Source organism: Ambystoma mexicanum, unplaced genomic scaffold, assembly GCF_040938575.1.
Source record: "Ambystoma mexicanum isolate Mex_15411 unplaced genomic scaffold, UKY_AmexF1_1 Mex_scaf106, whole genome shotgun sequence".
Classification (NCBI taxonomy): Eukaryota; Metazoa; Chordata; class Amphibia; order Caudata; family Ambystomatidae; genus Ambystoma; species Ambystoma mexicanum.
In genome coordinates this window covers 696,124-708,586 of record NW_027182332.1, presented here as the reverse complement: position 1 = coordinate 708,586, position 12,463 = coordinate 696,124, and the positions used below count along the sequence as shown (strand labels likewise).

General features: G+C 47.4%; 40 non-coding genes across 40 annotated transcripts; all 40 read right to left on the bottom strand.

The window, feature by feature from the left end:
* Positions 1-247: 247 nt before the first annotated feature.
* Positions 248-366, bottom strand: LOC138552490 (5S ribosomal RNA). The gene has a single exon (XR_011296172.1). It is a non-coding gene; the product is annotated as a 5S ribosomal RNA (ribosomal RNA).
* Positions 367-472: 106 nt separating this feature from the next.
* Positions 473-591, bottom strand: LOC138552489 (5S ribosomal RNA). Its single transcript, XR_011296171.1, has one exon. It is a non-coding gene; the product is annotated as a 5S ribosomal RNA (ribosomal RNA).
* A 106-nt stretch (positions 592-697) lies between these two features.
* Positions 698-816, bottom strand: LOC138552488 (5S ribosomal RNA). The gene has a single exon (XR_011296170.1). It is a non-coding gene; the product is annotated as a 5S ribosomal RNA (ribosomal RNA).
* A 106-nt stretch (positions 817-922) lies between these two features.
* Positions 923-1,041, bottom strand: LOC138552487 (5S ribosomal RNA). The gene has a single exon (XR_011296169.1). It is a non-coding gene; the product is annotated as a 5S ribosomal RNA (ribosomal RNA).
* A 474-nt stretch (positions 1,042-1,515) lies between these two features.
* LOC138552486 (5S ribosomal RNA) lies at positions 1,516-1,634 on the bottom strand. The gene has a single exon (XR_011296168.1). It is a non-coding gene; the product is annotated as a 5S ribosomal RNA (ribosomal RNA).
* A 106-nt stretch (positions 1,635-1,740) lies between these two features.
* On the bottom strand, positions 1,741-1,859 carry LOC138552484 (5S ribosomal RNA). Its single transcript, XR_011296166.1, has one exon. It is a non-coding gene; the product is annotated as a 5S ribosomal RNA (ribosomal RNA).
* Positions 1,860-1,965: 106 nt separating this feature from the next.
* LOC138552483 (5S ribosomal RNA) lies at positions 1,966-2,084 on the bottom strand. Its single transcript, XR_011296165.1, has one exon. It is a non-coding gene; the product is annotated as a 5S ribosomal RNA (ribosomal RNA).
* Positions 2,085-2,190: 106 nt separating this feature from the next.
* On the bottom strand, positions 2,191-2,309 carry LOC138552482 (5S ribosomal RNA). The gene has a single exon (XR_011296164.1). It is a non-coding gene; the product is annotated as a 5S ribosomal RNA (ribosomal RNA).
* Positions 2,310-2,783: 474 nt separating this feature from the next.
* On the bottom strand, positions 2,784-2,902 carry LOC138552481 (5S ribosomal RNA). The gene has a single exon (XR_011296163.1). It is a non-coding gene; the product is annotated as a 5S ribosomal RNA (ribosomal RNA).
* A 106-nt stretch (positions 2,903-3,008) lies between these two features.
* On the bottom strand, positions 3,009-3,127 carry LOC138552480 (5S ribosomal RNA). The gene has a single exon (XR_011296162.1). It is a non-coding gene; the product is annotated as a 5S ribosomal RNA (ribosomal RNA).
* A 106-nt stretch (positions 3,128-3,233) lies between these two features.
* Positions 3,234-3,352, bottom strand: LOC138552478 (5S ribosomal RNA). The gene has a single exon (XR_011296160.1). It is a non-coding gene; the product is annotated as a 5S ribosomal RNA (ribosomal RNA).
* Positions 3,353-3,458: 106 nt separating this feature from the next.
* Positions 3,459-3,577, bottom strand: LOC138552477 (5S ribosomal RNA). The gene has a single exon (XR_011296159.1). It is a non-coding gene; the product is annotated as a 5S ribosomal RNA (ribosomal RNA).
* A 474-nt stretch (positions 3,578-4,051) lies between these two features.
* Positions 4,052-4,170, bottom strand: LOC138552476 (5S ribosomal RNA). The gene has a single exon (XR_011296158.1). It is a non-coding gene; the product is annotated as a 5S ribosomal RNA (ribosomal RNA).
* A 106-nt stretch (positions 4,171-4,276) lies between these two features.
* LOC138552475 (5S ribosomal RNA) lies at positions 4,277-4,395 on the bottom strand. Its single transcript, XR_011296157.1, has one exon. It is a non-coding gene; the product is annotated as a 5S ribosomal RNA (ribosomal RNA).
* Positions 4,396-4,501: 106 nt separating this feature from the next.
* LOC138552474 (5S ribosomal RNA) lies at positions 4,502-4,620 on the bottom strand. The gene has a single exon (XR_011296156.1). It is a non-coding gene; the product is annotated as a 5S ribosomal RNA (ribosomal RNA).
* Positions 4,621-4,726: 106 nt separating this feature from the next.
* Positions 4,727-4,845, bottom strand: LOC138552472 (5S ribosomal RNA). Its single transcript, XR_011296154.1, has one exon. It is a non-coding gene; the product is annotated as a 5S ribosomal RNA (ribosomal RNA).
* Positions 4,846-5,319: 474 nt separating this feature from the next.
* LOC138552471 (5S ribosomal RNA) lies at positions 5,320-5,438 on the bottom strand. The gene has a single exon (XR_011296153.1). It is a non-coding gene; the product is annotated as a 5S ribosomal RNA (ribosomal RNA).
* A 106-nt stretch (positions 5,439-5,544) lies between these two features.
* Positions 5,545-5,663, bottom strand: LOC138552470 (5S ribosomal RNA). Its single transcript, XR_011296152.1, has one exon. It is a non-coding gene; the product is annotated as a 5S ribosomal RNA (ribosomal RNA).
* A 106-nt stretch (positions 5,664-5,769) lies between these two features.
* LOC138552469 (5S ribosomal RNA) lies at positions 5,770-5,888 on the bottom strand. Its single transcript, XR_011296151.1, has one exon. It is a non-coding gene; the product is annotated as a 5S ribosomal RNA (ribosomal RNA).
* A 106-nt stretch (positions 5,889-5,994) lies between these two features.
* On the bottom strand, positions 5,995-6,113 carry LOC138552468 (5S ribosomal RNA). The gene has a single exon (XR_011296150.1). It is a non-coding gene; the product is annotated as a 5S ribosomal RNA (ribosomal RNA).
* A 474-nt stretch (positions 6,114-6,587) lies between these two features.
* LOC138552467 (5S ribosomal RNA) lies at positions 6,588-6,706 on the bottom strand. Its single transcript, XR_011296149.1, has one exon. It is a non-coding gene; the product is annotated as a 5S ribosomal RNA (ribosomal RNA).
* Positions 6,707-6,812: 106 nt separating this feature from the next.
* On the bottom strand, positions 6,813-6,931 carry LOC138552466 (5S ribosomal RNA). Its single transcript, XR_011296148.1, has one exon. It is a non-coding gene; the product is annotated as a 5S ribosomal RNA (ribosomal RNA).
* A 106-nt stretch (positions 6,932-7,037) lies between these two features.
* Positions 7,038-7,156, bottom strand: LOC138552502 (5S ribosomal RNA). Its single transcript, XR_011296184.1, has one exon. It is a non-coding gene; the product is annotated as a 5S ribosomal RNA (ribosomal RNA).
* Positions 7,157-7,262: 106 nt separating this feature from the next.
* On the bottom strand, positions 7,263-7,381 carry LOC138552465 (5S ribosomal RNA). The gene has a single exon (XR_011296147.1). It is a non-coding gene; the product is annotated as a 5S ribosomal RNA (ribosomal RNA).
* A 474-nt stretch (positions 7,382-7,855) lies between these two features.
* LOC138552464 (5S ribosomal RNA) lies at positions 7,856-7,974 on the bottom strand. Its single transcript, XR_011296146.1, has one exon. It is a non-coding gene; the product is annotated as a 5S ribosomal RNA (ribosomal RNA).
* A 106-nt stretch (positions 7,975-8,080) lies between these two features.
* LOC138552463 (5S ribosomal RNA) lies at positions 8,081-8,199 on the bottom strand. The gene has a single exon (XR_011296145.1). It is a non-coding gene; the product is annotated as a 5S ribosomal RNA (ribosomal RNA).
* A 106-nt stretch (positions 8,200-8,305) lies between these two features.
* Positions 8,306-8,424, bottom strand: LOC138552461 (5S ribosomal RNA). Its single transcript, XR_011296143.1, has one exon. It is a non-coding gene; the product is annotated as a 5S ribosomal RNA (ribosomal RNA).
* A 106-nt stretch (positions 8,425-8,530) lies between these two features.
* LOC138552460 (5S ribosomal RNA) lies at positions 8,531-8,649 on the bottom strand. The gene has a single exon (XR_011296142.1). It is a non-coding gene; the product is annotated as a 5S ribosomal RNA (ribosomal RNA).
* A 474-nt stretch (positions 8,650-9,123) lies between these two features.
* LOC138552459 (5S ribosomal RNA) lies at positions 9,124-9,242 on the bottom strand. The gene has a single exon (XR_011296141.1). It is a non-coding gene; the product is annotated as a 5S ribosomal RNA (ribosomal RNA).
* Positions 9,243-9,348: 106 nt separating this feature from the next.
* Positions 9,349-9,467, bottom strand: LOC138552458 (5S ribosomal RNA). Its single transcript, XR_011296140.1, has one exon. It is a non-coding gene; the product is annotated as a 5S ribosomal RNA (ribosomal RNA).
* Positions 9,468-9,573: 106 nt separating this feature from the next.
* LOC138552457 (5S ribosomal RNA) lies at positions 9,574-9,692 on the bottom strand. Its single transcript, XR_011296139.1, has one exon. It is a non-coding gene; the product is annotated as a 5S ribosomal RNA (ribosomal RNA).
* A 106-nt stretch (positions 9,693-9,798) lies between these two features.
* LOC138552456 (5S ribosomal RNA) lies at positions 9,799-9,917 on the bottom strand. Its single transcript, XR_011296138.1, has one exon. It is a non-coding gene; the product is annotated as a 5S ribosomal RNA (ribosomal RNA).
* A 474-nt stretch (positions 9,918-10,391) lies between these two features.
* On the bottom strand, positions 10,392-10,510 carry LOC138552455 (5S ribosomal RNA). The gene has a single exon (XR_011296137.1). It is a non-coding gene; the product is annotated as a 5S ribosomal RNA (ribosomal RNA).
* Positions 10,511-10,616: 106 nt separating this feature from the next.
* Positions 10,617-10,735, bottom strand: LOC138552454 (5S ribosomal RNA). Its single transcript, XR_011296136.1, has one exon. It is a non-coding gene; the product is annotated as a 5S ribosomal RNA (ribosomal RNA).
* A 106-nt stretch (positions 10,736-10,841) lies between these two features.
* On the bottom strand, positions 10,842-10,960 carry LOC138552453 (5S ribosomal RNA). The gene has a single exon (XR_011296135.1). It is a non-coding gene; the product is annotated as a 5S ribosomal RNA (ribosomal RNA).
* Positions 10,961-11,066: 106 nt separating this feature from the next.
* On the bottom strand, positions 11,067-11,185 carry LOC138552452 (5S ribosomal RNA). The gene has a single exon (XR_011296134.1). It is a non-coding gene; the product is annotated as a 5S ribosomal RNA (ribosomal RNA).
* A 474-nt stretch (positions 11,186-11,659) lies between these two features.
* Positions 11,660-11,778, bottom strand: LOC138552450 (5S ribosomal RNA). The gene has a single exon (XR_011296132.1). It is a non-coding gene; the product is annotated as a 5S ribosomal RNA (ribosomal RNA).
* Positions 11,779-11,884: 106 nt separating this feature from the next.
* LOC138552449 (5S ribosomal RNA) lies at positions 11,885-12,003 on the bottom strand. Its single transcript, XR_011296131.1, has one exon. It is a non-coding gene; the product is annotated as a 5S ribosomal RNA (ribosomal RNA).
* A 106-nt stretch (positions 12,004-12,109) lies between these two features.
* Positions 12,110-12,228, bottom strand: LOC138552448 (5S ribosomal RNA). The gene has a single exon (XR_011296130.1). It is a non-coding gene; the product is annotated as a 5S ribosomal RNA (ribosomal RNA).
* Positions 12,229-12,334: 106 nt separating this feature from the next.
* LOC138552447 (5S ribosomal RNA) lies at positions 12,335-12,453 on the bottom strand. The gene has a single exon (XR_011296129.1). It is a non-coding gene; the product is annotated as a 5S ribosomal RNA (ribosomal RNA).
* Between the last annotated feature and the right edge of the window lie 10 nt (positions 12,454-12,463).

Genomic DNA, 12,463 nt, shown 5'->3' with positions numbered 1-12,463 from the left:
ACAATAACGGCTTTCTTTCATGCCTCTTGAATGACTCAATATTCTCTGTACTGCATTACATGTGAAAGTCGATTTATTACCCATGAACACACTACCTGTATGCTAATTATATGTAAATAGGTAGCTCCAGCCCTCATAATGTTGTCCAACATTTCCGCTATAAAACGGGATAAAATTATTTTGGAAACATACCAAATTTGAAAAGTAATTGAGAAGTTGTGCAATTACTAATCATGGAGCACAAAATAGCCTACAGCACCTGGTATTCCCAGGCGGTCTCCCATCCAGGTACTAACTAGGCCCGACACTGCTTAGCTTCCGAGATCAGACGAGATCGGGCGCATTCAGTGTGGTGTGGCCGTAGGCTCTGGGCCTAGTGAGTTTTGTACTTTTAAGCATCTAGTCGGCTAGACCTTGCAGTTTTGAAAGGCAATTGAGAAATGGCTCACTTCCTGAACTTGGAGCACAAAAAAGCCTACAGCACCTGGTATTCCCAGGCGGTCTCCCATCCAGGTACTAACTAGGCCCGACACTGCTTAGCTTCCGAGATCAGACGAGATCGGGCGCATTCAGTGTGGTGTGGCCGTAGGCTCTGGTCTTAGTGAGTTTTGTACTTTTAAGCATCTAGTCGGCTAGACCTTGCAGTTTTGAAAGGCAATTGAGAAATGGCTCACTTCCTGAACTTGGAGCACAAAAAAGCCTACAGCACCTGGTATTCCCAGGCGGTCTCCCATCCAGGTACTAACTAGGCCCGACACTGCTTAGCTTCCGAGATCAGACGAGATCGGGCGCATTCAGTGTGGTGTGGCCGTAGGCTCTGGGCCTCGTGAGTTTTGTACTTTTAAGCATCTAGTCGGCTAGACCTTGCAGTTTTGAAAGGCAATTGAGAAATGGCTCACTTCCTGAACTTGGAGCACAAAAAAGCCTACAGCACCTGGTATTCCCAGGCGGTCTCCCATCCAGGTACTAACTAGGCCCGACACTGCTTAGCTTCCGAGATCAGACGAGATCGGGCGCATTCAGTGTGGTGTGGCCGTAGGCTCTAGAAATGCTAAGAATATTACTCTTATGCATTTGCATTTAGTAAGCTAAGCCATGCAGCCACTTGCAACATGATACCACGCTCATCGCTCGATCAGCGCTCGATCAGGCTCGATCAGGCGAGATATATAAGACTGGTGGGCCCATTCAGGACTCCTATGTCTGGTAGGATAACTTTAATCCATCCATCCTGTTTCTGTTGCAGGGAGGTGGAGAGAACAATCAACACAATAACGGCTTTCTTTCATGCCTCTTGAATGACTCAATATTCTCTGTACTGCATTACATGTGAAAGTCGATTTATTACCCATGAACACACTACCTGTATGCTAATTATATGTAAATAGGTAGCTCCAGCCCTCATAATGTTGTCCAACATTTCCGCTATAAAACGGGATAAAATTATTTTGGAAACATACCAAATTTGAAAAGTAATTGAGAAGTTGTGCAATTACTAATCATGGAGCACAAAATAGCCTACAGCACCTGGTATTCCCAGGCGGTCTCCCATCCAGGTACTAACTAGGCCCGACACTGCTTAGCTTCCGAGATCAGACGAGATCGGGCGCATTCAGTGTGGTGTGGCCGTAGGCTCTGGGCCTAGTGAGTTTTGTACTTTTAAGCATCTAGTCGGCTAGACCTTGCAGTTTTGAAAGGCAATTGAGAAATGGCTCACTTCCTGAACTTGGAGCACAAAAAAGCCTACAGCACCTGGTATTCCCAGGCGGTCTCCCATCCAGGTACTAACTAGGCCCGACACTGCTTAGCTTCCGAGATCAGACGAGATCGGGCGCATTCAGTGTGGTGTGGCCGTAGGCTCTGGTCTTAGTGAGTTTTGTACTTTTAAGCATCTAGTCGGCTAGACCTTGCAGTTTTGAAAGGCAATTGAGAAATGGCTCACTTCCTGAACTTGGAGCACAAAAAAGCCTACAGCACCTGGTATTCCCAGGCGGTCTCCCATCCAGGTACTAACTAGGCCCGACACTGCTTAGCTTCCGAGATCAGACGAGATCGGGCGCATTCAGTGTGGTGTGGCCGTAGGCTCTGGGCCTCGTGAGTTTTGTACTTTTAAGCATCTAGTCGGCTAGACCTTGCAGTTTTGAAAGGCAATTGAGAAATGGCTCACTTCCTGAACTTGGAGCACAAAAAAGCCTACAGCACCTGGTATTCCCAGGCGGTCTCCCATCCAGGTACTAACTAGGCCCGACACTGCTTAGCTTCCGAGATCAGACGAGATCGGGCGCATTCAGTGTGGTGTGGCCGTAGGCTCTAGAAATGCTAAGAATATTACTCTTATGCATTTGCATTTAGTAAGCTAAGCCATGCAGCCACTTGCAACATGATACCACGCTCATCGCTCGATCAGCGCTCGATCAGGCTCGATCAGGCGAGATATATAAGACTGGTGGGCCCATTCAGGACTCCTATGTCTGGTAGGATAACTTTAATCCATCCATCCTGTTTCTGTTGCAGGGAGGTGGAGAGAACAATCAACACAATAACGGCTTTCTTTCATGCCTCTTGAATGACTCAATATTCTCTGTACTGCATTACATGTGAAAGTCGATTTATTACCCATGAACACACTACCTGTATGCTAATTATATGTAAATAGGTAGCTCCAGCCCTCATAATGTTGTCCAACATTTCCGCTATAAAACGGGATAAAATTATTTTGGAAACATACCAAATTTGAAAAGTAATTGAGAAGTTGTGCAATTACTAATCATGGAGCACAAAATAGCCTACAGCACCTGGTATTCCCAGGCGGTCTCCCATCCAGGTACTAACTAGGCCCGACACTGCTTAGCTTCCGAGATCAGACGAGATCGGGCGCATTCAGTGTGGTGTGGCCGTAGGCTCTGGGCCTAGTGAGTTTTGTACTTTTAAGCATCTAGTCGGCTAGACCTTGCAGTTTTGAAAGGCAATTGAGAAATGGCTCACTTCCTGAACTTGGAGCACAAAAAAGCCTACAGCACCTGGTATTCCCAGGCGGTCTCCCATCCAGGTACTAACTAGGCCCGACACTGCTTAGCTTCCGAGATCAGACGAGATCGGGCGCATTCAGTGTGGTGTGGCCGTAGGCTCTGGTCTTAGTGAGTTTTGTACTTTTAAGCATCTAGTCGGCTAGACCTTGCAGTTTTGAAAGGCAATTGAGAAATGGCTCACTTCCTGAACTTGGAGCACAAAAAAGCCTACAGCACCTGGTATTCCCAGGCGGTCTCCCATCCAGGTACTAACTAGGCCCGACACTGCTTAGCTTCCGAGATCAGACGAGATCGGGCGCATTCAGTGTGGTGTGGCCGTAGGCTCTGGGCCTCGTGAGTTTTGTACTTTTAAGCATCTAGTCGGCTAGACCTTGCAGTTTTGAAAGGCAATTGAGAAATGGCTCACTTCCTGAACTTGGAGCACAAAAAAGCCTACAGCACCTGGTATTCCCAGGCGGTCTCCCATCCAGGTACTAACTAGGCCCGACACTGCTTAGCTTCCGAGATCAGACGAGATCGGGCGCATTCAGTGTGGTGTGGCCGTAGGCTCTAGAAATGCTAAGAATATTACTCTTATGCATTTGCATTTAGTAAGCTAAGCCATGCAGCCACTTGCAACATGATACCACGCTCATCGCTCGATCAGCGCTCGATCAGGCTCGATCAGGCGAGATATATAAGACTGGTGGGCCCATTCAGGACTCCTATGTCTGGTAGGATAACTTTAATCCATCCATCCTGTTTCTGTTGCAGGGAGGTGGAGAGAACAATCAACACAATAACGGCTTTCTTTCATGCCTCTTGAATGACTCAATATTCTCTGTACTGCATTACATGTGAAAGTCGATTTATTACCCATGAACACACTACCTGTATGCTAATTATATGTAAATAGGTAGCTCCAGCCCTCATAATGTTGTCCAACATTTCCGCTATAAAACGGGATAAAATTATTTTGGAAACATACCAAATTTGAAAAGTAATTGAGAAGTTGTGCAATTACTAATCATGGAGCACAAAATAGCCTACAGCACCTGGTATTCCCAGGCGGTCTCCCATCCAGGTACTAACTAGGCCCGACACTGCTTAGCTTCCGAGATCAGACGAGATCGGGCGCATTCAGTGTGGTGTGGCCGTAGGCTCTGGGCCTAGTGAGTTTTGTACTTTTAAGCATCTAGTCGGCTAGACCTTGCAGTTTTGAAAGGCAATTGAGAAATGGCTCACTTCCTGAACTTGGAGCACAAAAAAGCCTACAGCACCTGGTATTCCCAGGCGGTCTCCCATCCAGGTACTAACTAGGCCCGACACTGCTTAGCTTCCGAGATCAGACGAGATCGGGCGCATTCAGTGTGGTGTGGCCGTAGGCTCTGGTCTTAGTGAGTTTTGTACTTTTAAGCATCTAGTCGGCTAGACCTTGCAGTTTTGAAAGGCAATTGAGAAATGGCTCACTTCCTGAACTTGGAGCACAAAAAAGCCTACAGCACCTGGTATTCCCAGGCGGTCTCCCATCCAGGTACTAACTAGGCCCGACACTGCTTAGCTTCCGAGATCAGACGAGATCGGGCGCATTCAGTGTGGTGTGGCCGTAGGCTCTGGGCCTCGTGAGTTTTGTACTTTTAAGCATCTAGTCGGCTAGACCTTGCAGTTTTGAAAGGCAATTGAGAAATGGCTCACTTCCTGAACTTGGAGCACAAAAAAGCCTACAGCACCTGGTATTCCCAGGCGGTCTCCCATCCAGGTACTAACTAGGCCCGACACTGCTTAGCTTCCGAGATCAGACGAGATCGGGCGCATTCAGTGTGGTGTGGCCGTAGGCTCTAGAAATGCTAAGAATATTACTCTTATGCATTTGCATTTAGTAAGCTAAGCCATGCAGCCACTTGCAACATGATACCACGCTCATCGCTCGATCAGCGCTCGATCAGGCTCGATCAGGCGAGATATATAAGACTGGTGGGCCCATTCAGGACTCCTATGTCTGGTAGGATAACTTTAATCCATCCATCCTGTTTCTGTTGCAGGGAGGTGGAGAGAACAATCAACACAATAACGGCTTTCTTTCATGCCTCTTGAATGACTCAATATTCTCTGTACTGCATTACATGTGAAAGTCGATTTATTACCCATGAACACACTACCTGTATGCTAATTATATGTAAATAGGTAGCTCCAGCCCTCATAATGTTGTCCAACATTTCCGCTATAAAACGGGATAAAATTATTTTGGAAACATACCAAATTTGAAAAGTAATTGAGAAGTTGTGCAATTACTAATCATGGAGCACAAAATAGCCTACAGCACCTGGTATTCCCAGGCGGTCTCCCATCCAGGTACTAACTAGGCCCGACACTGCTTAGCTTCCGAGATCAGACGAGATCGGGCGCATTCAGTGTGGTGTGGCCGTAGGCTCTGGGCCTAGTGAGTTTTGTACTTTTAAGCATCTAGTCGGCTAGACCTTGCAGTTTTGAAAGGCAATTGAGAAATGGCTCACTTCCTGAACTTGGAGCACAAAAAAGCCTACAGCACCTGGTATTCCCAGGCGGTCTCCCATCCAGGTACTAACTAGGCCCGACACTGCTTAGCTTCCGAGATCAGACGAGATCGGGCGCATTCAGTGTGGTGTGGCCGTAGGCTCTGAGCCTAGTGAGTTTTGTACTTTTAAGCATCTAGTCGGCTAGACCTTGCAGTTTTGAAAGGCAATTGAGAAATGGCTCACTTCCTGAACTTGGAGCACAAAAAAGCCTACAGCACCTGGTATTCCCAGGCGGTCTCCCATCCAGGTACTAACTAGGCCCGACACTGCTTAGCTTCCGAGATCAGACGAGATCGGGCGCATTCAGTGTGGTGTGGCCGTAGGCTCTGGGCCTAGTGAGTTTTGTACTTTTAAGCATCTAGTCGGCTAGACCTTGCAGTTTTGAAAGGCAATTGAGAAATGGCTCACTTCCTGAACTTGGAGCACAAAAAAGCCTACAGCACCTGGTATTCCCAGGCGGTCTCCCATCCAGGTACTAACTAGGCCCGACACTGCTTAGCTTCCGAGATCAGACGAGATCGGGCGCATTCAGTGTGGTGTGGCCGTAGGCTCTAGAAATGCTAAGAATATTACTCTTATGCATTTGCATTTAGTAAGCTAAGCCATGCAGCCACTTGCAACATGATACCACGCTCATCGCTCGATCAGCGCTCGATCAGGCTCGATCAGGCGAGATATATAAGACTGGTGGGCCCATTCAGGACTCCTATGTCTGGTAGGATAACTTTAATCCATCCATCCTGTTTCTGTTGCAGGGAGGTGGAGAGAACAATCAACACAATAACGGCTTTCTTTCATGCCTCTTGAAGGACTCAATATTCTCTGTACTGCATTACATGTGAAAGTCGATTTATTACCCATGAACACACTACCTGTATGCTAATTATATGTAAATAGGTAGCTCCAGCCCTCATAATGTTGTCCAACATTTCCGCTATAAAACGGGATAAAATTATTTTGGAAACATACCAAATTTGAAAAGTAATTGAGAAGTTGTGCAATTACTAATCATGGAGCACAAAATAGCCTACAGCACCTGGTATTCCCAGGCGGTCTCCCATCCAGGTACTAACTAGGCCCGACACTGCTTAGCTTCCGAGATCAGACGAGATCGGGCGCATTCAGTGTGGTGTGGCCGTAGGCTCTGGGCCTAGTGAGTTTTGTACTTTTAAGCATCTAGTCGGCTAGACCTTGCAGTTTTGAAAGGCAATTGAGAAATGGCTCACTTCCTGAACTTGGAGCACAAAAAAGCCTACAGCACCTGGTATTCCCAGGCGGTCTCCCATCCAGGTACTAACTAGGCCCGACACTGCTTAGCTTCCGAGATCAGACGAGATCGGGCGCATTCAGTGTGGTGTGGCCGTAGGCTCTGGTCTTAGTGAGTTTTGTACTTTTAAGCATCTAGTCGGCTAGACCTTGCAGTTTTGAAAGGCAATTGAGAAATGGCTCACTTCCTGAACTTGGAGCACAAAAAAGCCTACAGCACCTGGTATTCCCAGGCGGTCTCCCATCCAGGTACTAACTAGGCCCGACACTGCTTAGCTTCCGAGATCAGACGAGATCGGGCGCATTCAGTGTGGTGTGGCCATAGGCTCTGGGCCTCGTGAGTTTTGTACTTTTAAGCATCTAGTCGGCTAGACCTTGCAGTTTTGAAAGGCAATTGAGAAATGGCTCACTTCCTGAACTTGGAGCACAAAAAAGCCTACAGCACCTGGTATTCCCAGGCGGTCTCCCATCCAGGTACTAACTAGGCCCGACACTGCTTAGCTTCCGAGATCAGACGAGATCGGGCGCATTCAGTGTGGTGTGGCCGTAGGCTCTAGAAATGCTAAGAATATTACTCTTATGCATTTGCATTTAGTAAGCTAAGCCATGCAGCCACTTGCAACATGATACCACGCTCATCGCTCGATCAGCGCTCGATCAGGCTCGATCAGGCGAGATATATAAGACTGGTGGGCCCATTCAGGACTCCTATGTCTGGTAGGATAACTTTAATCCATCCATCCTGTTTCTGTTGCAGGGAGGTGGAGAGAACAATCAACACAATAACGGCTTTCTTTCATGCCTCTTGAATGACTCAATATTCTCTGTACTGCATTACATGTGAAAGTCGATTTATTACCCATGAACACACTACCTGTATGCTAATTATATGTAAATAGGTAGCTCCAGCCCTCATAATGTTGTCCAACATTTCCGCTATAAAACGGGATAAAATTATTTTGGAAACATACCAAATTTGAAAAGTAATTGAGAAGTTGTGCAATTACTAATCATGGAGCACAAAATAGCCTACAGCACCTGGTATTCCCAGGCGGTCTCCCATCCAGGTACTAACTAGGCCCGACACTGCTTAGCTTCCGAGATCAGACGAGATCGGGCGCATTCAGTGTGGTGTGGCCGTAGGCTCTGGGCCTAGTGAGTTTTGTACTTTTAAGCATCTAGTCGGCTAGACCTTGCAGTTTTGAAAGGCAATTGAGAAATGGCTCACTTCCTGAACTTGGAGCACAAAAAAGCCTACAGCACCTGGTATTCCCAGGCGGTCTCCCATCCAGGTACTAACTAGGCCCGACACTGCTTAGCTTCCGAGATCAGACGAGATCGGGCGCATTCAGTGTGGTGTGGCCGTAGGCTCTGGTCTTAGTGAGTTTTGTACTTTTAAGCATCTAGTCGGCTAGACCTTGCAGTTTTGAAAGGCAATTGAGAAATGGCTCACTTCCTGAACTTGGAGCACAAAAAAGCCTACAGCACCTGGTATTCCCAGGCGGTCTCCCATCCAGGTACTAACTAGGCCCGACACTGCTTAGCTTCCGAGATCAGACGAGATCGGGCGCATTCAGTGTGGTGTGGCCGTAGGCTCTGGGCCTCGTGAGTTTTGTACTTTTAAGCATCTAGTCGGCTAGACCTTGCAGTTTTGAAAGGCAATTGAGAAATGGCTCACTTCCTGAACTTGGAGCACAAAAAAGCCTACAGCACCTGGTATTCCCAGGCGGTCTCCCATCCAGGTACTAACTAGGCCCGACACTGCTTAGCTTCCGAGATCAGACGAGATCGGGCGCATTCAGTGTGGTGTGGCCGTAGGCTCTAGAAATGCTAAGAATATTACTCTTATGCATTTGCATTTAGTAAGCTAAGCCATGCAGCCACTTGCAACATGATACCACGCTCATCGCTCGATCAGCGCTCGATCAGGCTCGATCAGGCGAGATATATAAGACTGGTGGGCCCATTCAGGACTCCTATGTCTGGTAGGATAACTTTAATCCATCCATCCTGTTTCTGTTGCAGGGAGGTGGAGAGAACAATCAACACAATAACGGCTTTCTTTCATGCCTCTTGAATGACTCAATATTCTCTGTACTGCATTACATGTGAAAGTCGATTTATTACCCATGAACACACTACCTGTATGCTAATTATATGTAAATAGGTAGCTCCAGCCCTCATAATGTTGTCCAACATTTCCGCTATAAAACGGGATAAAATTATTTTGGAAACATACCAAATTTGAAAAGTAATTGAGAAGTTGTGCAATTACTAATCATGGAGCACAAAATAGCCTACAGCACCTGGTATTCCCAGGCGGTCTCCCATCCAGGTACTAACTAGGCCCGACACTGCTTAGCTTCCGAGATCAGACGAGATCGGGCGCATTCAGTGTGGTGTGGCCGTAGGCTCTGGGCCTAGTGAGTTTTGTACTTTTAAGCATCTAGTCGGCTAGACCTTGCAGTTTTGAAAGGCAATTGAGAAATGGCTCACTTCCTGAACTTGGAGCACAAAAAAGCCTACAGCACCTGGTATTCCCAGGCGGTCTCCCATCCAGGTACTAACTAGGCCCGACACTGCTTAGCTTCCGAGATCAGACGAGATCGGGCGCATTCAGTGTGGTGTGGCCGTAGGCTCTGGTCTTAGTGAGTTTTGTACTTTTAAGCATCTAGTCGGCTAGACCTTGCAGTTTTGAAAGGCAATTGAGAAATGGCTCACTTCCTGAACTTGGAGCACAAAAAAGCCTACAGCACCTGGTATTCCCAGGCGGTCTCCCATCCAGGTACTAACTAGGCCCGACACTGCTTAGCTTCCGAGATCAGACGAGATCGGGCGCATTCAGTGTGGTGTGGCCGTAGGCTCTGGGCCTCGTGAGTTTTGTACTTTTAAGCATCTAGTCGGCTAGACCTTGCAGTTTTGAAAGGCAATTGAGAAATGGCTCACTTCCTGAACTTGGAGCACAAAAAAGCCTACAGCACCTGGTATTCCCAGGCGGTCTCCCATCCAGGTACTAACTAGGCCCGACACTGCTTAGCTTCCGAGATCAGACGAGATCGGGCGCATTCAGTGTGGTGTGGCCGTAGGCTCTAGAAATGCTAAGAATATTACTCTTATGCATTTGCATTTAGTAAGCTAAGCCATGCAGCCACTTGCAACATGATACCACGCTCATCGCTCGATCAGCGCTCGATCAGGCTCGATCAGGCGAGATATATAAGACTGGTGGGCCCATTCAGGACTCCTATGTCTGGTAGGATAACTTTAATCCATCCATCCTGTTTCTGTTGCAGGGAGGTGGAGAGAACAATCAACACAATAACGGCTTTCTTTCATGCCTCTTGAATGACTCAATATTCTCTGTACTGCATTACATGTGAAAGTCGATTTATTACCCATGAACACACTACCTGTATGCTAATTATATGTAAATAGGTAGCTCCAGCCCTCATAATGTTGTCCAACATTTCCGCTATAAAACGGGATAAAATTATTTTGGAAACATACCAAATTTGAAAAGTAATTGAGAAGTTGTGCAATTACTAATCATGGAGCACAAAATAGCCTACAGCACCTGGTATTCCCAGGCGGTCTCCCATCCAGGTACTAACTAGGCCCGACACTGCTTAGCTTCCGAGATCAGACGAGATCGGGCGCATTCAGTGTGGTGTGGCCGTAGGCTCTGGGCCTAGTGAGTTTTGTACTTTTAAGCATCTAGTCGGCTAGACCTTGCAGTTTTGAAAGGCAATTGAGAAATGGCTCACTTCCTGAACTTGGAGCACAAAAAAGCCTACAGCACCTGGTATTCCCAGGCGGTCTCCCATCCAGGTACTAACTAGGCCCGACACTGCTTAGCTTCCGAGATCAGACGAGATCGGGCGCATTCAGTGTGGTGTGGCCGTAGGCTCTGAGCCTAGTGAGTTTTGTACTTTTAAGCATCTAGTCGGCTAGACCTTGCAGTTTTGAAAGGCAATTGAGAAATGGCTCACTTCCTGAACTTGGAGCACAAAAAAGCCTACAGCACCTGGTATTCCCAGGCGGTCTCCCATCCAGGTACTAACTAGGCCCGACACTGCTTAGCTTCCGAGATCAGACGAGATCGGGCGCATTCAGTGTGGTGTGGCCGTAGGCTCTGGGCCTAGTGAGTTTTGTACTTTTAAGCATCTAGTCGGCTAGACCTTGCAGTTTTGAAAGGCAATTGAGAAATGGCTCACTTCCTGAACTTGGAGCACAAAAAAGCCTACAGCACCTGGTATTCCCAGGCGGTCTCCCATCCAGGTACTAACTAGGCCCGACACTGCTTAGCTTCCGAGATCAGACGAGATCGGGCGCATTCAGTGTGGTGTGGCCGTAGGCTCTAGAAATGCTAAGAATATTACTCTTATGCATTTGCATTTAGTAAGCTAAGCCATGCAGCCACTTGCAACATGATACCACGCTCATCGCTCGATCAGCGCTCGATCAGGCTCGATCAGGCGAGATATATAAGACTGGTGGGCCCATTCAGGACTCCTATGTCTGGTAGGATAACTTTAATCCATCCATCCTGTTTCTGTTGCAGGGAGGTGGAGAGAACAATCAACACAATAACGGCTTTCTTTCATGCCTCTTGAAGGACTCAATATTCTCTGTACTGCATTACATGTGAAAGTCGATTTATTACCCATGAACACACTACCTGTATGCTAATTATATGTAAATAGGTAGCTCCAGCCCTCATAATGTTGTCCAACATTTCCGCTATAAAACGGGATAAAATTATTTTGGAAACATACCAAATTTGAAAAGTAATTGAGAAGTTGTGCAATTACTAATCATGGAGCACAAAATAGCCTACAGCACCTGGTATTCCCAGGCGGTCTCCCATCCAGGTACTAACTAGGCCCGACACTGCTTAGCTTCCGAGATCAGACGAGATCGGGCGCATTCAGTGTGGTGTGGCCGTAGGCTCTGGGCCTAGTGAGTTTTGTACTTTTAAGCATCTAGTCGGCTAGACCTTGCAGTTTTGAAAGGCAATTGAGAAATGGCTCACTTCCTGAATTTGGAGCACAAAAAAGCCTACAGCACCTGGTATTCCCAGGCGGTCTCCCATCCAGGTACTAACTAGGCCCGACACTGCTTAGCTTCCGAGATCAGACGAGATCGGGCGCATTCAGTGTGGTGTGGCCGTAGGCTCTGGGCCTAGTGAGTTTTGTACTTTTAAGCATCTAGTCGGCTAGACCTTGCAGTTTTGAAAGGCAATTGAGAAATGGCTCACTTCCTGAACTTGGAGCACAAAAAAGCCTACAGCACCTGGTATTCCCAGGCGGTCTCCCATCCAGGTACTAACTAGGCCCGACACTGCTTAGCTTCCGAGATCAGACGAGATCGGGCGCATTCAGTGTGGTGTGGCCGTAGGCTCTGGGCCTAGTGAGTTTTGTACTTTTAAGCATCTAGTCGGCTAGACCTTGCAGTTTTGAAAGGCAATTGAGAAATGGCTCACTTCCTGAACTTGGAGCACAAAAAAGCCTACAGCACCTGGTATTCCCAGGCGGTCTCCCATCCAGGTACTAACTAGGCCCGACACTGCTTAGCTTCCGAGATCAGACGAGATCGGGCGCATTCAGTGTGGTGTGGCCGTAGGCTCTGGTCTTA